Raw genomic sequence first — 9380 nt, forward strand, 5'->3', positions numbered from 1 at the left:
AAGAGCGCCCTTCACCTGGTAGCACTGGCTACATGGTGCTCAGGTTGCGGCCGCTTCTCTGCACCCACTTGCAATGCACAGTAAGTAGGACTCGCCCAATGAGCCGCAGTTCCGGCTAAGACACCAACACTTCTGCCCCCTTTCAAAGCGGCCCGGGGTGGGAGGAGCCGGCGGGGTTAGGGTGTCTGTCTTCTTTTCATCTTTGAGGTGGCATCTATGAGGTGGCGGTGCTGTTTGGGCCGGGGGCGGAGCCTGGGGCAGCGCGGGAAGGAGGAAGGGAGAGGGAGGTCAGGCAACAATGGGCCCTCAGCCCTGGCTAAGTCTGCAGCTGCGAAGGCTCAGGTAATGATGGCTGAGGCACGTGCGGGCAGAAACGGTACTTTCCCCAGCGCCGAGAGCGTTCGTGGGGGACATAAAATGACGTACAATGTACTTGTGTGAGCTTGTGATCAGACTCCCCGGGTGGGGCATCCTCTTAACTAACGGGAACCATCCAGCCATCCAACCCTGCCACAGTGTTAATGGGGCTGACGCAAGAACCGAAACTAATGACCTTTGAGGCGAAGGACCACTCTGCGGCTCAAAGTACTGACATATATGACTGCCTTTAGGAAAAGAGAAGTAACTGGCATCATATGGTCTAGGTAAACTATGTCTGCGTAACAAAATTTAAAAATGAAACTTAAGCAGGATAGGTAACCTAAAAAGTCATGGGAGAGGGGGGGGTGTTGGTTGTTAAGCTTGACTATTCTTAGAGTTGGAGTTTGTATTTTTATCTTGTTTTATTTTGCTTGAGTGCTATTGAGGCAGTTAAACATGATAGTTCAGTTCAATGATGCTTATCATGATTTCTACACTCTGCTAATTTATCACTCAAAAGAGGTTCTATCAATCTAATGGTTTCAAGTGCATGGGCACAATGTTCATAGAGACTCTTCCAAATTGAGAGGTGTGGAATTTAAATTTACTTCCTCCAAGTAACTCTTGGCGGGTGGGTCTCTCAGAACAAGTGCTGATGGGACAGCTCAAAGTGAAGTGTTTCCCTATGAATTTGCAATCATAAGGATTATGCTTCTTTTATGTCTGATACATTAGAAAATTCCTTTATGAAAGTTCTAGTCAGATTCCAAAGTTGCTTTTGAAAATGGAGATATGATAATTGCAACACTTTATTACATTTTCCAATATGGTCAGATAGTTACACAGACGATACGGAAAACTCTGTGTCATTTATCAACAAATATTTACTGATTTATGTTCCCAGTTCTGGTGGAGCCACCTTATCCTTAGATCTTGGGAAACAGAGGCTAGATTTTGCAACTAAAAGGGGACATCTCTTAAAATACCTGCCCTGTTACACTGGGTAGGCTAGAGAAACAAATGCAGGGACACTCAATGTGTAAGGAGGAGCTTTATATCAAAGAGTAATTGGATATCAAGAAAACATACCAACCCAGCCCAGATGAAGACCATAAGACTATGATTTTTTCCCCCATGGATAAATCATGAATTTTATAAATAAATAAATAAATAAATGACTGAATAAATAAATAAATAAATAAATAAATAAAAACAAGCAAACAAAAAACCAACCCACTACAGTCAAGTCAATGTGAACTCAGTGATGCTGTAGGACAGGGTACAGTCCCCCTGTGAGTTTCCAAGACTAAATCTTTGCTGAGGTAAAAAGCTCCATCTTTTCCTGTGGCGTGAATGGTGCTAGTCATACAGTTAGCAGCCCAACTCGTAAGCACTACACAAACAGGGCCTCTTATCTATCAATGTAGCTCTACCCCTGATAGCATGCAAGTAGAGTCCAAAAGGCCCCCTCAGTTATGCAAGCTACTTTCCATTGAATTGTTAACCTAATGTTAGTGATTTATCAGAACCAGATGTGCCCAACTACCACTACCAAGGGCTCGAAAAGGAATCCCATTAGAAGATCATAGATAGAGTAGGAGGAAAATGTGGGCCAAAAGTCAAATCACCAAAGAGACCCTCAACATAATGGTCTTTAGTCACCTTTCAAGTCCAATCTTTGTGTAAACAAGCCTGTGACAATCACGGGGTTTGTAGTTGAAATTGTATGGCTATGATATACAAAGAGCATAGTAAAGTCATAGAAGATAGGAGAGAGAAAATAAAATAAAGGACTCAGACACATGTTATGGTAGCATGCTTTCCTCTGGGACAGCCATGATCTCAGCAGCCAGGTCTACTCAGAGAAAGGGAGGAAGAGAGAGTAAATCTTTACTGTCTTGGGATATTTGTAGGTAGCCATAATACATGCATATTCAGTACTTACATACATCACAAGGTGGGTGGTAACCACAGTAAAGTCTCTGAGCTCACAGGGGAGGAAACCTAATACCTGCACTGGGGAAAGGCCTGAGGTGGGATGGGTTCTGCAGTGGGAGGAGACATCAAGAATGTTTACTTCTATATAGAGATAGAAGCTCACTTTAAGGCAGCATAGCTGTTAGGGGAGAATCTGTGAGAATGATATTTAAAGCAGGATAATGTACTTGGGCTTAATCTCTAACATACCGAAGTGGTGACTTTCCTACTGTGGAATACTAGCTTTCCAGATTCCCTCTGTGATGATTTAGGGAATATAGTCCTGGTCATATTTCTGTAAGTCTTATTTTCCCACAGTCCGGAACTGAACTCACCCTGTTGATAGACTAACCATCCATGTAATTAAGATCAAAAGGACAGTACACACCCAAGGAGAGATTTAGGAAATGTGGAGGAACAGAAACAGGAAAGCCTTGACGAGATTGAGATGAGTGATCATGTACTCTTGTTGTTGATAGATTCCCTCAATTAGGTTCCAGCTCCCAGAGAACCCATGTACAACAGAATGAAACACTGCCAAGTCCTGCTCCATCTCACAGTAGTTTTTCTGTTTGTGCTCATTGTTGCAGTCAATGATTCAATCTCTCACAAGGGTCTTCCTCTTTTTCACTGCCCTTCTACTTTCTCAAGCACGATATGCTTTTCCAGGGACTGGTTTCTCCTGATAACCCATCCAAAGCACATGAGAAAACATCTCACCATGCTCACTTTTCAGGAGCATTCTCGATGTACTTCTTCTGAGACAGATTTGTTAATTCTTCTTGAAGTCCATAGTTCTTTCAATCTTCTTCGCCAAACAATAATTCAAATGATGCAGGAGGTATCAAAAGAGGATGGAAGGAATACACAAAGCAAGAGGTAGCTTATGATCAAGAACCAGTGGTACTGAAGGAAGAAATCCAAAGGGTACTGAAGATATTAGCAAAAAATAAGGCTCCAGGAGTGTAGTATGAGGTAGGGGGGCAGCCCCCCACCACTAGTTGTGGGTTCAGTAAGCACAATTGTACGGTTGAGATAAATACATAAAGTCATCGAGAGCATGAGATAGAAGAGGCATAGGGGATATTGCACTCAAGGGGTCAGACACATTTCATGGTAACATTGCTCACCTCAGCCCCACTTGGTGGCCCACGTGGAAAGAGGGGGAAGGTAAAGAGGAAAGGGGGAAAGGGAAACAAGGGAGGAGAGGGAGCCGAGGAGAGAGGTGGGGAGAGACCAGAGAGAGATGGCTCTCTATAGCTAACCCAGGCCTATATAACTTTTGGAGGCATGCAAGCCCCTTGATTACAGGTAAAGACATACGTCACAGGAAGGGACTGCACTATAGGTTATACAGTAATGGGAGGGGGTGGTCTAGGGGCATGCATGCAACAGGAAAGGGAGGGATAGGGACTATACATGTGACAAGATGGGCAGATCCTAGAGTCAGGATGGCAGCTTAAATTTGACCTGTTCTCTGGATCTCCATAGGAACCTTTATCCGTAGGGTATAAACCCCACCTAGAGGAACCAAGCTAATGGTTGTAAGCTTCAAGGAGAAGTAACCCATTTTCTCCTACAGCAGGGAGCAGGCCCATCCTGTGGTTTGGGGAGACAGCAGTCTACCTCCAGGGAGGATGTCTTAGAAGCTGACCTCCCTCCACAATTCCCCCTTTGTTTTATATAAAAAATTCAAAAGCCACATGGGCTATATGGTTATTTTCTATACATTAAAAGTTGTCCAGACAAAACTTAATGGTCCAATTGATGCAGCCAAAAATTCAGGCTTACACCTAACATTTTGAATCCAGGCACTGGGGGTAATGTCCCCTAATGCCCATCTGCTGTTGGAGGAAGGTATGATAGAGGCTGGATATCATGGCGGGAAGAAAACGAGCAAACAGGAATGTCTGCTTCTATAGGGAGAATGAATCAACCATGTGCTCACTTTAAGACAGCACAGCTTTAAGGGAGAAACTATGGAAATGATAGACAACCGCAGGAACGTATCCCTGGACCATATCTCCAACTACCCGAGTGGCGGTCTTCCAGCCATGGAATACTAGTCTTCCAGATTCCCTCCACACCAGTCAGGGAGTAATTCCTGTTAGGTAGCTTAGCCTAGGGAATTGGGAAGTCCATTTACGCATGCCCAAGAGAGCCAGCAAAGGACAAAAGCTGGATTTTCCCGCCGATGTGCCCACATGGGCGTTACACCTGGAGCATCCCACCTGGGCCAGGTGACTGCAATTCTGCCAATGGGATCAACCTGGGATCTTTCACCACACCTCCCCTGGGAACCCTTGAAAAGGCAGGGACCAGAAGGGAGAGGGGCATTTTGGTCTGGTCTTCGTGGGAGGAGAGAGATTCTTGCGTGACTTGGGGCAGTCTCTGCCAGGCCGCATGGTCAAAGGAATCCTAATGGGTGCCGTGTAAAACCTGATGCTTCTTTGAACTTTCATTAAATTCACTTGGATCACGAGCCCGGCTTCAGCGTGAAATCTTTCTCGCGTGGAGCCAAGGACTGAGGTTGGGATCTAGTCCCAGAGAGAGAAACCTAACAGTCCCAGTTTTATTTCCCTACAGTGCTAGTATCCCACATTTCCCCTGTCTGCATTATGTTTGAGATTTAATAGCGTCACGGGAGCAACATGGTCTCTCTTCATATCTCTTAGCTTCCTATAGAAGCAGCACGAAACTGCAAGCATAAAATATATGATGAGTAAATAATACAGTCAGACTGGAACTTAAGCTATGTGAGATACTTTGAGCCCAAGATGGAGGATCCAACCCTTCCATGCCCTCACCAACTGCTTAATCACATCAGAGTCAGGAGATGCCTCAAGTCTGTCTTTGAATGTATAGAAAATATCCTCTTTAAGCTGATCAACATCTAATGAAATGTTTCCCTTAAACCCTTGCTAATGTTTCTTAATCAAATCCTTGTCACGCAATGTTACATTATATAGGTAGGGAGTTACACAGAAATCAGTTACATTCCAATCACATTATAACATTAATTCACAAGTCCAAAATCTTGATCTTTCAGCAAAACAACAGTCTGGAGTAATAGTCCAGTCACTATTGTATATAATGTTCCTCTTTGATGAGAGTCTCAGAGTTTCTCTTAGACAGCATCAACAATGGAAAAAAATGTCTCAACAGTCAGCAATCGCCATTCTCAGGAATCTGCCAAGTCTTCTTGACATTTTGGATAACTTCAGTAACAGGACAGGGAGGTCACACACCAGATTCCCTGCTTTCTTCTGGGCCTTGCTGGCTGAAGAGAAATCCACCGATCTTCTTGGCCTGTGAAAATATAAACAAATAGCCCCTCTCTTCAGGGTGTCAGTGACCTGGAGAAAGAATTATGATTAAGCTTTTGGGGTTCCTTCGTGTCCTTCATGTCCATCTTTCTCCCAACGTGGCTGTGTCCTTCTGAGGGAAGCCCATCAGCTTTATTCTACAGAAACATAAATGCACTGCCCTTTCTCCCAGTGAGAGATGGACCCGGTTCCCAAACGTGGTTTCCTTCATCCTGGGATTTCTTAGGATCAGTTTTCTCTGTAGAAGTGAAAATGTGTTTCTCTGCCCTACCTTTGTTTCAAGCTTTTAGTAAGGAGAACTTTTTTTGTTAAATTGACCAAATGAAATTTGTTGCACATAAGATTCCTCTTCTCCTCCTTCTGTTTTAACAATGCAGCTTTTAAAGTATTGCTGGCAATCTCAGTTACCTTGCTTGGTCTTGAACCAGTGAAACAACTAGTTAGACAGCCTTCGTTGTTATGTAAATACTGGCTCCCAGCCCTCAGAGAATTAAGAGAACTGACTAATTACCATACTTTCAAAGACTGAAAAAATTCTCAATAAATTTATTCAGCTGTTCCTGAAGTAACTTACTAATCAGACTTTTTTTTCCTCCAAGTTTACCGGTAAGGTTACAGGCTTAATTAAGCCTTTTGCTCTTCAGGCTTCTCACACTGTATGATTTTACCATCTTGCAATCATCTCTCTTACTTAACTTCACTCATTCCCTCCACGCTGGCTTTAGGGGAAGTTAATGGGACAGTTTTAGGCCCACCTGACTGCACTAAAGAAATGATCCCCGGGTATCAGCTGTGCATGGAGCAAGACAGCGTGTATATGAGTCAGTGGGGGACATGTGGCTCTGGGGGGCGCCCCATGGGGCAGGAAGCGTGTGTGTACATGGGTGTATGGGGTGGTGATTTGCAGTTGAGTGAAGGCTTGTATGCCTGCCTCTGTTTCAGACCTTCAAAGTGATTCTTTGGGGTTCAGCCCACTGCACCCCACATGCAAAAAAAAAAGAAATTACCCCCCATCCAAAGTTTAAAAGCCTTTTTGCTTCAATTTCTAATTCCATGTGGTGGCGCTATTGTTTCACCACAAGAGCATTCCAGAAGACCCCTTGATTTAAAGGATGGTCAGATTTCTCAAGCACTCTTTCCTGCCAACCATAACTTTTAACTCTAGAAATGCAAGGAAGCAAAAATTGGCTTAAGCGATCTTCCCTTTTTTTTAAGTTTTTGGCTCTCCATTATATTTTGATCCTAGATTTTTATAATTTATAGTTTTGAAATATTTTAAAATTGTTTTATTAGGGGCTCATACAACTCCTATCACAATTCATATATACATCAATTGTGTAAAGCACATCTTTACATTCATTGCCTTCATCATTCTTAATACATTTGCTCTCCACTTAATCCCCTCCCTCATGAGCCCTTGATGACTTATAAATTATTATTTTGTCATATCTTGCACTGCCTGATGTCTCCCTTCACCTACTTTCCCATTGTCTGTCCCCCAGGGAGGAGGTCACATGTAGATCCTTGTAATCAGTTCCCTCTTTTCAAACCACTCTCCCTCTACCCTCCCAGTATCACCACTCACACCACTGGTCTTAACGATATCATCCACCCTGGATTCCCTGTGCTTCCAGTTCCTGTCTGTACCAGTCTACATCCTCTGATCTAGCCAAACTTGCAAGGTAGAATTCAGATCATGATGTGGGGGGTGGGGAGAAAGCATTTAAGAACTAGAGGAAAATTGTGTTTTTCATCGATGCTACACCGCACCTTGACTGGCTCCTACCCTCCCCTATAGGGGATCTCCAGTGGCTGACATATGGGCTTTGGGTCTTCACTCTGCAAACCATGGTATATCAGAATTCATAACTACCTTTATTTCTTCTTTATAATCTTGACCAATAACTCCAGCAACACCTTGAGAATTTAGGTTGGACTTTCCTAATAAACATCTTAATTTGTTGTACATGAGCCAGACAAGAATAACTGAGATGTGAGATTGAAAGAAATAAAAGTTTTAATAACAAAAGAAACCTGCGCAGGGACCAGCCAGCCCTAGACAAAATGCGGCCATTGGCTGGTCCCTTTCACTTACAGACTTGGGTTTTTATAAGGCTTCATTAGATTGCTATACTGTGCAAGCAGGCTGGTACACAAGCAGAAATTGGGGTTGAACAGTGCGACTAAGCAGGCTGGTATGGAAGCAAAACTGGCCGTTAAGCAGCGTAACTGAGCAAGCAGACTTTGAGGTTGCACAATTTCCTGGCACAGGATAGCCTTTTGCTGGCTTTTAAGAACAAGGGGCTAGTCGGCCTTTTCTTTTTTTGAAAATGTTATAAGGCCTGAGGTTGCACTTTAGGACTGGTGCAGAATGATTGCTTAATATAAAATGGTTCTACAAATTAGCCCACATGGAAGAAGCACACCGGCCAGTGCGATCACGAGGTGCCCAAGGGACCAGGTATAAGGCATCATGCAAAAAAAAAAGATATAAGTGTGTGTATGTATGTGTATATGTGTGTATATGTATATATGTATATATATATCATATTAAATGAAGGGGGAAGTGCAGAGTGGAGACCCAAGGCCCAAGTGTCGACCAATGGAGATCCCCTCATAGAGGGGTTTAGGAGAGGAGATGGGTTAATTAGGGTGTGAGGTAGTATCGATGAAGAACACAGCTTTCCCCCGGATCCTGGATGTTTCCTCCCCCCAACTACCATGATCTGAATTCTACCTTGCAGGGCTGGATAGGACAGAGGCTGTACACTGGTGCATATGAGGGTTGGAGGTACAGGGAATCCAGGGTGGATGATACCTTCAGGACCAAGGGTGTGAGGGACGATGCTGGGAGAGTGGAGGGTGAGTGGGTTGGAAAGGGGGAACTGATTACAAGGATCCACATGTGACCTCTTCCCTGGGAGAGGGACAGCAGAGAAGGGGGGAAGGGAGACTCCGGATAGGGCAAGATATGACAAAACAACGATGTATAAATTACCAAGGGCATATGAGGGAGGGGGAATGGGGAGGGAGGAAGAAAAAAAAAAGAGGACCTGATGCAAGGGGCTTAAGTGGAGAGCAAATGCCTTGAGAATGATTGGGGCAGGGAATGTATGGATGTGCTTTATACAATTGATGTATGTATATGTATGGATTGTGGTAAGAGTTGTATGAGTCCCTAATAAAATGTAAAAGAAGAAAAGAGAAAAAAATGATTAGGGCAAAGACTGTACAGATGTGCTTTATACAATTGATGTATGTATATGTATGAACTGTGAAAAGAATTGTATGAGACCCAATACATTGTTAAAAAAATAATAAAATGGTTCTATTTAGGCTAACAATCACAATTAGTTCTTTGGTAGTGAACACCAATTACAGCTCTTAATAATTTCTAATTTAATCACAGCTTTTCGCTTTTCCTCCCAACTTTTATCAACTCCAGTATCAATTCGAATTTCTTGAGTACTTAGGTTAAAACTTCCTGATAACAATTGTATTACTTTTTCCATAAGAGGTTCCTGCTTCTAGAATCAGCAAACTGCTGTGAGGGCTTCTGAGAGCCATCTCTTGGCTAGTCAAAACAACTGCAGGGAGAACAGAGGCTGGGCTTTTGCTCTTTTGTTAGGTCTGGTCTCCTGCTGTGAAGCTGGGTGATACCTGCAGTTTCTCTCTTCTTTGCTCTGGCAGGCAGACACCTTGCCTCCCACGCTTTGC

The sequence above is a fragment of the Tenrec ecaudatus genome, chromosome 15, assembly GCF_050624435.1.
Source record: "Tenrec ecaudatus isolate mTenEca1 chromosome 15, mTenEca1.hap1, whole genome shotgun sequence".
Taxonomy (NCBI): Eukaryota; Metazoa; Chordata; class Mammalia; order Afrosoricida; family Tenrecidae; genus Tenrec; species Tenrec ecaudatus.